Below are 10,046 nucleotides of genomic sequence, written 5' to 3' on the forward strand. Positions count from 1 at the left end.
GATATTTTTCAACTAAGCAGAATGGGATCTATGTCCCCTTTTTTATTTGCACTTTAGAGGATTTATTTTTGGAMGTTTTGTTGGGATAAACTTTTCTCAAGAATGCTTCAAGGTTTTTCACATGGTGGCTTTATCTCCCACAAACACTGATGCATGCACTCTTGCGTCTGCACAAAAACACAGGAACTTGTCCCGTAGAAGCGGCAGCTGTGGTCCATATGGGTTAGAGCTCTCCTGTGAGTCCTGCAGTCTCTATGACTTAATCTTTGCTCACAGACAGCAGCAGGCAGCACACTTTCCATACTATCACCTCCTACTGCTTCTCCAGCAACCAGCACTGTCCGAATGTTGGTTTTTCCACTCTCATGTTTCACCTCTGCCTATTTTTTTTCTGTTCCATGTGGATGCTATTATATCTCCTTTAGGGATTTGTCCCATATCACTTATGTCACCTTGTTTATCATTCCGCCAGTGTGTCATCTTCTTTCACTAAGGTAGCTGGGAGCAATGGAAAATTAATTAGATCACTCATCCTGAATTTCTTCTTAGACTGTCAGATGATTTTGTGGAGCTCTGAAGATATTTTGAGTTGCAGCCTGTTTGCTAAGTTGACTGTGGCGGCCATCTTGAATTTTCTTGACTCGTTTGTACTGTAGATGTACATCTGCTTTTTGAGAGTTTCAGTAAAATTTGTCCAGTTCCATGCAATATTGTAGTAAAAGAAACAAATACACACAGGCAGTTGTATGATTACCCACCTTTACTGGAGACACTCTGACAGATTATGGAAATCCCTGAAAAAAAACAAAAACAAATGGAAGATTTGCCATCATTGATTATCTGAATGTCAAACCCAATCAAATAATATTTAATTTGTTCTCATAAACTAACTGTGACAAACAATCTCTACTGAACCTCTTTAGTTGTGCAGCACCATATTAACGACAGAAAAGCTCAAAATGCAGCCCACCAGATCAGACAGGACGCTGACCCTGAGGTGGATCCTCACTGAGGTCTGACAACGTGCAGAAGGTAGTGTTCCCATATGTTTCTTCTCGAGGGACAAATTGGAAACACTTTTCTTTTGTAGTTATTAGAAAAAATAATTAGATACCGATGGGCCAGTCTTGGAGTCACACTTGTTTTGTTTCCTTTTACAAAAATAAGTTGCAGATCCAGAGAACAGGTTGGGATCAGCGTGCTACTCAGGGACATTTCAGCAGGGAGTGTGTTTATCCTCAGAAGGTCATGAACTAAAGACTCAGGACAACATGTTTGCCTTGGACCGCCCTGCTGCACCCACTTTCCAGACKTTATGTCATAAAAGCACAGCTGACACTGCTTTTTTTTCTTCTGTGCCATGTTCTAGTCCTCCTTCCCTCCTCTTCTGTACTACCTTGTCCTCTTGGGAGGAATGGAGGCGTTTGACTCTGTGTCAAACCATGTCGCAGAACAAAGCTGACTGTTGTGTACAGGCTTCCTGAGCAGAACATAAAAAAAAAAAAAACAAGGATCTGACTTGCTGTGAGTCTGTCGTTCATCTCAAAAACAGGTACATGCATAAAGCTTTCACCTTTTGTTTTATCTTTAAATTGCATGACTTGCTGTGGTTGCCATGTACACTAGAACATACACAGAATAATGCACAGAGCAAAGCATATGATACAGAAATACATAGTCAACAAGTAAGTAATCCTTCCTGGAAACAAGTCAATTTCCTGTCAACATTGCTGTAATTTTACATGGTGTTTGTCTGACTGCCCTGACAAACATTTTTTCAAACAGGCAGGAAACATTGCAGTGTCATCCTCTACCACTCCTTCAGGCGATCCAGGTGAACTCTTGACATTCACCGCCTCTCTCTCTCCTATATTGAGTTTCTCAGCTTCTCTCTCTTTACCTCTCTCTGATGTCTTTGTGTCTCTGTCACCTAAAATAATGGATGGACGCTGACAGAGAAAGACAACCAAAGATTACATGACATGGTTAGAAAAATCTATCCATCCATTTTCTTTCGCTTGTTCTCAAGTCGGGTCAAGCGGGGCTGCAGCTTTAGCAGGGAGGCCCAAATGTCACTTTTCACTATATATATATATATATATATATATATTTCCATCCAGCTCTTCTGGAAGGATTCCAATGTGCTCTGGGACTTCCCTGCGGTCTCCTCTGAATTGGACATGCCTGGAAAACCTGCTAAGGAAGGCGTCCAGATGGCATCCCTACCAGATGCCAGAACCAACTCAACTGGCTCCTCTCGATGCAGAGGAGCAGCATCTCTACTCTTGAGTCTGTCCCGGATAACTGAACTTCTCACCCTATCTCTAAGGGAGATGCTGATCCTCATCCCAGCTGCTTCAAGCTAGGTTTATAGGTGAGACGTTGAGCACGGCGYAAGGGTGCGCAGGCCGCTGTGTCGTGACGCCTGGTTGTGCACTTCCATATTTTTGTAACTCCACATGCAGCTCTCCTTTCAAATAGTTTGTTTGCTCGCCAAGTGTTTATTCTCCTTTTTACAACATTTCACAAGTTTTGAGTTGCACTGCCACATGTCCTGTTGTAGAATTCTGCACCAACATAAGTGTCCGGTATAAATGTCTACACCGCTTGCTCGGGACTACCCGCCATCAGCAGAGCCCTGCATGACACTCAAAAGTGCAACTATAACCGGAATATCACACTCAGCTGCAAACCACTCTATTGAGAGCTGGAGATCACATCTTGAGACGCCAACAGGACCACATGATCTGCAAATAGGACTGCCACAATTAGTCGATTAGTTGACAACTAATCGATTCTTAAAATAATTGATGACTAATTTAATAATCGATTAATTGTTTTTTTTGTTCTTTACTTTGTTTTTCTCCAAACTGCTTTGACACCTTCCACTGCCACATCTGCCTTTCTGTCCTTGACACACATGCACAGTAGTGGTAACTGGGGTAGGCCGTGGACGTCACAAGACATTATACAGACAGGCTCTGGTATCATGGCTACCCAGCAACGGAGCTCAAAARTGTGGGATCATTTTAAGAAAATGAAAGAGAAACCTGTGCAATATCTGCAGAGCAGAACTTGCCTTCCACAGCAATTATTTTTAGTTAGCATATAGCTAAAATCTAACCATGGTTATATAATAGCAGCTGCATTCTGACGCGAAAAGCTCTATGTTTTATATTCAATTAATGTATGATCTGTGATTAATCAATTATAAAAATAGTCGTTTGTGACAGCCCTATCTGCAAATAGAAGAGACAAAATCCTGAGGCCACCCAACTGGACTGTGTGTCCATAAAAGTTCTGAACAGAATTGGTGACAACGATCAGCCCTGGGGGGGGGGGTGTCCAACTCCCACCCTGAAGGGGTTCAACGTACTGCCAGTATGGKGAACCAAACCCTGACGGTGTACCTCGAGAAAAAGAGTCTAATGCTTCTCCACCATTGCAGCAATCATGCTAATCATTATTCGACTTCAGGGAGAGTTTCATTCTTAAAACAAAATTCTAAGAAAGCAACGTCCAGTTTGTTCCTGTTTATAATCCCCTCCACAAAGGCTTCTTGTCTGGCTTTAGCTGGATGCTGTTTGATGTGAAAACCTTTGGCATTTCAAAGCCTGGCACATTTCCTGGAGAGGTGGATCACATCAAATCTATCTGGAGCTGATGAAGTGTTTGATGTGCTTAATAACTGCTGTAACAAAATTAAGAAAGCTGCAAGAGAAGTTTTTAGTAAAGTTCAAGAAGCACAATTATGTTTTGGCCATTGCTACAAATCRCACTGAGTAAAAAATTGGAGTTTTCCAAATCTTAATCTGACCTGGTAATAAGAATAAACAAACTAAGAAGCAAAGATTTATTCATGGTAAACATACTCAAACTATGAAATCCACCATAAAAAAGGCAACCTGAACTATGTGAAATAGTGCAGTAAAAGAGTTTACTCTAGTAATTTTCCAAATACATCGAATACAATTTGGAAATGCAGGTCTACACTGAATGTAAACAAAGTACTCGGCTGAATCAGAGGAAAACCACATGGAAGCTTGAGCCACATGACTGACCTACATTAGGCTGTAGTCTGTATAAGTAAACAAATATGGCCAGTAAGTTTAATCCTCCTGTTGTCCCGTCCTCATTTTTAAAATCGAGGCCTTGTGGGTCATTTTGACTCGAAAGCAGCAGGAGGATTAACTTGACTTAATTTCAGTCATTTGGCTCTTTGTGCAGTTAAACAAATGCACAAAGGGGTGAGCATCCAGTCACAAATTCTGACATTTTTAAATTTGAGGACACCTTAATCATCAATATGAAAAAAATAAACATCTTTTTAAAGCTCAAAATGTTTTCTTCAGAACTGGAAGTGATATTTTTGTGTCTCATCTATTCTTTTTACACTTTTTACATAATTTATGCATAAAAATGTTTGTACTTTGTCTGCTTGTATTGTTGCAAACTGAAGTTGGAATTTTGAGCAGTAAAGCTGCATTGATACTCTTTAAATTTGGATTTAAAAAACCTTTTAGCTGATGACTATCAATACATGCTGATAAGGTAGTGACTGCACAGTGAAACTATTTTTCAGGGGAAAAAAAGACTTAGCAGAGCAAACGTTGCCATTAATTTTAGGAAAATAGTTTAGTCATGTTTTCCTTTCTGACTGACTTCAGCCATGTCAAGTGGTCTGTACAGAAATGAATGCACTGAATGAGTCTGTGTTCCCGTCAACAGAATCAGCAGAAACATAACTTAAAGTGGACACATCATGCAAAATCCACATTTTTTAGCCATTAACTGCATTTTGTTGTGCATTTGAAGTCTCTAGGAGAGCAAAAGATATCTTTGCATTCGGTTTGAGTTAAACTTTTCAACTCGTTCAGTTTTCTCTATTTTCTATGATGTTTCTTTTTAACAATTATGTCACAGTATTTGTGACAGAACTGTCAAATAAAGTCTGGACTTACCAACTACAATTTTGTTGTCTTCATTCTCCTCCGTCTCTGGGTCAGACTCTGGCTCCAACGTGTAAGGCTGGACGGACAAGTCTTCCCTTGTTGACATATTTTAATTCATTTGTAAATAAAAACCTTTCTGCGCAGCTATATAGTGGTAAACCCCTCTATCAAACTAGAATGGACTGGTCTGGATGGGAGAGGGGTTTGAAGTGCCTCATTTTGATTTAAAGAAAYAGCCTCAAAACGAGTTGATCTGAGACACACTTTGGTAGATGTGGGCAGAGTATCCAAAAGTTGTACTCAAGTATGGAGTAKCAACACTTCAACATATTTTTACTCAAGTAAAAGTAAAAATTAGCCATCCAAGAAATGACCCATGTCAACTGGAAGTACTGTAAATACTTCCAGTGACTAAATCTACTGTTCACCATACATTCACTGTACTGCAAAAGTCTCAGCAGGTTTAAACAGAAAATATCATTAGAATAACAAAGCTTGCGTAGAAACAAGAGATCTCACTTCAACACAAACTGTAGGTGTGTATCTTTGGTGCATTTCTGTTTAAAGGCACAGTGTGTAGGATTTGTTGTTTTCAGCGACATCTAGTGGTTGAATGGTTGACTCATCCTCCCTGGTCCCCCCCACCCCCAGCTTCCAAACACAAAGGAGTTGCTACGGTGTCTCTCAGGTGTCAAAAACCTTTGATAATTCCAACCACGATGTCTACCAGCAGCTTCAGGGCTAGTGATGATTCAAGTGGTAAGATTATGAGCTTTAATAAGTAAAATTATCCCAGCTACAATGACAGACAACAAACTTTACATTCGTAGTATTACAACTAAAACCGTTTTTGATGCCACCACCGCGGTTTGTCCTTCATGAGCCTTCGTAGACAAGATGGCGGTGCAAGATGGCGGCTGCCTGAAGTGGCGACCCGCAACCTTGGAGACATAAACAGCTTTTTATAAGGTAAAAATAATAAAACAAAGTCATCGTCTGCAATGATTAGACATGTTTTTTTATTATTGTCATTAGTGATTATCTCAATTTCAGCTAAAAGTATTGACAAAATCCTACACACTGTGTCTTTAAAACATTCTCATTCAGTGAAGTTACTTACAGAATGTAGAGTATTCAGACATTTTACTCAAGTACGAGTAGCAGTATCTCATTATAATATTACTCCAATAAAGAATAAGTATGGTGTAGTAAAACTACTCCTAAAAGTACGTTTAAAAAAGTTACTCAAGTGAATGTAGTTGAGTGAATGTCACTCGTTACCCACCACTAACCCGACTAATTCAAAAAACTGGATATAGGTTTTTGCAAACATATTTAAAACCAGCATAACAACAGAACAACAACATTTTCTTGCAAAGAGGAACTTTAAATGTTGTAGGCATTAGTATTTAATTGTAGTGGCATATTTGAAGTCATTTTTGAGTGAGTCATCTGCTACAGCTGAATCTCAAAACCAAAACACAGTCAGAAAATGAAACCAAAATGGCTCTCTAGGATCAGCTCACCACATCCCCAAACTCACAAACACACATACACACACACACACTCACCGGCCAAGCACGTGTTCCACTACCCCGCAGTCATCTCTGCCAGCAACATTACAACAGGACAGTCTGTCATTTACTGATTAGAACAAGGGAGGCAGATTACTGAGGCGTAACGTAGGGCCTGACTGAGAAAGGAAAACAGTCGAGTCACTGCTCTTTGAGGCAGTGTGACAGTCAGCCATGCACACAGGTTCAAGTCATGGTGAGCAAGGAAAGGGAAAGGAAACACATGGGTGCTTGTAAACAGAAACCTAAAGGAATCAGCCAGTAGAAGAAAGAGAACAGGATGGAGCAGAGCCCCATAAAAGGCAACAAGCCTTAATAAAAGGATCGTTTTCTATAAAGAAGAGCGGTGTGAGATAGTGTGGGAGGTAGCTGATAATGAGAAGGAGGGGGACTTTTTTCTTCAGTGCGAGGCTGGAGATTATTAGAGGAGGACGAGGGAGGTGTCTCTGTGACATTCCACCCCATCCAGACCTGCTGGGCCAGTTTCTGGGTCATTAAAATTCCTCCTCTCCTCTCCAAAGCCACAGCTTTCTGCCCCCAAGCGACATGTTGGCTCATGTCCACCTCCCCTCACCTACCTCCTCTCTCTCAGTGTCTGTTATCTCCCCTCTGCAGAGCACATTGTCATCTTTTTTTAAAGCCGGAAGACAAACTTCAGGCGAACATTTTTTCCTGGATTTCTTCCAGGCTGTTTGTTTGCTTGTTTGTTTGGTTTTGTTCCTCTCCTGTCCATTTTTTTTTTTTTTTGGTCAGGTTTTCTTTTTGCAAATTCAGATTTGAAACAAGAAAGTCCATCCATTATTTGTCTTCTTTTTCTTAAARCTCTTCTTTTTTCTCCTCCACTCCCTTCAACTCACATTCCTCTCTGCTTTTTCACTCCAGGGCTGTGTTTTTGTCGCTTCTGTTCAAATCTGAGATTAAGCAAACAAAGTAAAAACCAAACCTGACCACAAATCTTACTTTTTGGTTAAATTTGCTTTGCTCACGACACGTCAGTAAAAAACACAGACATGACCTTAAACTATGGACAGGTCAACTGAGCCTCTAGCCTAGTAAAATTTAAGTTCATACAACATGACTAAATCGGCCTTGGATGAAATGTTTTTTTAATTGGCAAAATATCCACAAACATCGTGTTTAAACAGTAACAAGAGAATATGAATCATTGCAATGATTAGAAGCTGCTCTAATAATTTTAAACTATAAAAACTGCCAACAGCTGTTCACACATACTAACTCCTTACTACCTTTAATCCATAAAAAGGACACATGCCTTAAACTGTACAACATGTTATCAGCTTAAAAATGTTATCAGCATGTCGAAACAACTACAAAGCTTGAATGGTCATTTTCAGAAAACTCACTGTAAAAACAATGACATCGTTTTGCTTCTATTCTTTAAAAATGTGTGAAAAATGTGAATTTTTAGCTTTGTGTGTGTGTGTGTGTGTGTGTGTGTGTGTGTGTGTGTGTGTGTGTGTGTGTGTGTGTGTGTGTGTGTGTAAAGCACAAATAAAATATTGTCTTGTGTTGAATCAAATGAACTGGAGAAATGTAAATGTGTTCAGATGAAAAAAGAGAGAGAACATTTTGGTTTGTAAACTTCTTCAAGAAAATGTTTTTGTGCACAATGTGTGTGTGTGTATATATAAGTATATAAATATTGTTTACAAAAAAAGTTGTTGAGCCCTTGGACAGATAGCATAATGTTCTAATACTGCTGCTGAGGAATGGCTTTTGTAAATACACAAAAGTTTTTTTTTAATATAGGAAAACTTTATTAGAGTCCCGAACCATATTAGAGTGTTTTGAAAATGGGGCAAAAGGTTGAAATATTATCCTTGTGTTTTTATTTGAACAGCCAAATGTCCCCACCTCCACTTTATAACCTACAACTTATATCTTGTTTTGTTTACAATTTGCACCCCTCGTGCAAACCAGTGAGTGTAAACTAGTATATTGGCTAGAGGCGCTATCGTGTCTTTTCTTGGACAGACAGAGTGGCCGTATTGTTCAGGGTGAGGACAAACTGGTGAAGCTGGATGTGGTAGCCGTGACGTTAAAATTAACACATCAGTGAAACTCAGTTTGCTTTTCCATTATAAAGATTTGATAAAAATGCTTGTCAGTAAATATCATCAAATCGGGCAAAAACATGTTGCTAAGGTACACACTTCTGCAATGAATGATGTTTCTGAAAGGCAGAAGCTAACCAATGAAAGCTAATATTTATACACAGAACTCTAGCTAAGATATATTGTTTACATTGACAGCCCCTCTTTCCAGTATGACGTCACGCTCAYACCACAGCGATCAATCTTCTGTAGCGTGCATGACGCCTCTGTTCAATAAACCTCATTGATACAAACTTTGTGCACATCTTGTTTCCTGTTTTTGGTATATTTTGTGGCAGTGTTACAGCAGCATACACAGGTCTGGCATAGTTATTAYAGTGTTTGGGTCATTTTCTGCATTAATGTGAAGTTGATAACGTCAACCTTACGTAACGTCTCCAAGAACCTTTTTTTTTAGAATCAACAAATAAAAAGATGGTTTTGGTTAAACTGTGTTTTTGTTTGGACAAGACCTTAAGCTCTACAGTGATCATCTGTTTCTGCTACTAGAAAGTAAACACATTCAATTTATGTTTAAAACATATTTTTCATTTAATTAAACTGAATTAAAACTTGGTCCTGAAAGTATTTRTTTTCCTCTGACAAATGTGATATCTTGATTCAGAAAAAAGTAAAGCATCAATAATTATTGATTTGTTGACTTTTTTATTATTTTTTTTTTATTTTTTTGTATTTTTTTTGCAGCCAACCAACTAGAATTTTCTGTGAGAGAGCAGAGTGTAACTATAGACACGTCCCAGTAACCCAGACATTGATGAATGTCAGCCTTTGGGGACAAAACCAAAGACCTGCTGACCCACAACACACACACACCCACACCCACACCCACACGTTTGCACACGTACACATTTGGGGACATTCCATTGACTTCCATTACATTTCTACAGCCTAACCCTGGCTACAAACCCTAAGGCTAACCTCACAGGTACCTAGCTGACCCTAAAACTAACCTAAACTCAATTCACACCTTGGTCCTAAACCCAACCCCCAACCCACCAATGGCATTTAATCCAAATGGGGACTCGGCTTAGGTCCCCAAATGCACCAGTTGTCCCCAAAGGTAGGCATTTTGTCTTAAAATTGCCCCCAAATGTCACCAGAAACACCCCCCCACACACACACATGTTTGTTTCTTGACCCCGTGGGGACCTTCCATTGACTTCCATTCATGTTTTTAGCCTTTATATCATAACCCTGACCATTTACCCTAAAATTAACCTCACAGAAACTTACCTGACCCTAAAACTAATTTAAACTTTGGTCCTAAACCCCACACCTGTAACATGCATTTGGACCCGTGGGGACCTGACATTGGTCCTAAACCTAACCCCACACCTGTAACATGCATTTGGACCCGTGGGGACCTGGTTCACTTCGGTCCCCAC

General features: G+C 39.7%; 1 long non-coding RNA gene across 2 annotated transcripts in view; it reads right to left on the bottom strand.

Annotated features, from left to right (window-relative positions):
* The window catches only part of LOC106520621 (uncharacterized), a 10,167-nt gene extending 5,185 nt beyond the window's left edge, over window positions 1-4,982 (bottom strand). Inside the window, exons 1-2 of one of the 2 annotated variants that reach the window (XR_001310570.1) lie at window positions 4,962-4,982; window positions 759-794 (exon numbers count right to left, since the gene is read on the bottom strand). This is a non-coding gene — a long non-coding RNA (uncharacterized LOC106520621). Of the gene's footprint in view, window positions 1-758; window positions 795-4,961 lie in introns of those variants that run through there. The other variant, XR_001310571.1, reaches the window with a different exon arrangement.
* Window positions 4,983-10,046: the final 5,064 nt, after the last annotated feature.

This window comes from Austrofundulus limnaeus, unplaced genomic scaffold (assembly GCF_001266775.1).
Source record: "Austrofundulus limnaeus strain Quisiro unplaced genomic scaffold, Austrofundulus_limnaeus-1.0 Scaffold95, whole genome shotgun sequence".
In the NCBI taxonomy this organism is placed as follows: domain Eukaryota; kingdom Metazoa; phylum Chordata; class Actinopteri; order Cyprinodontiformes; family Rivulidae; genus Austrofundulus; species Austrofundulus limnaeus.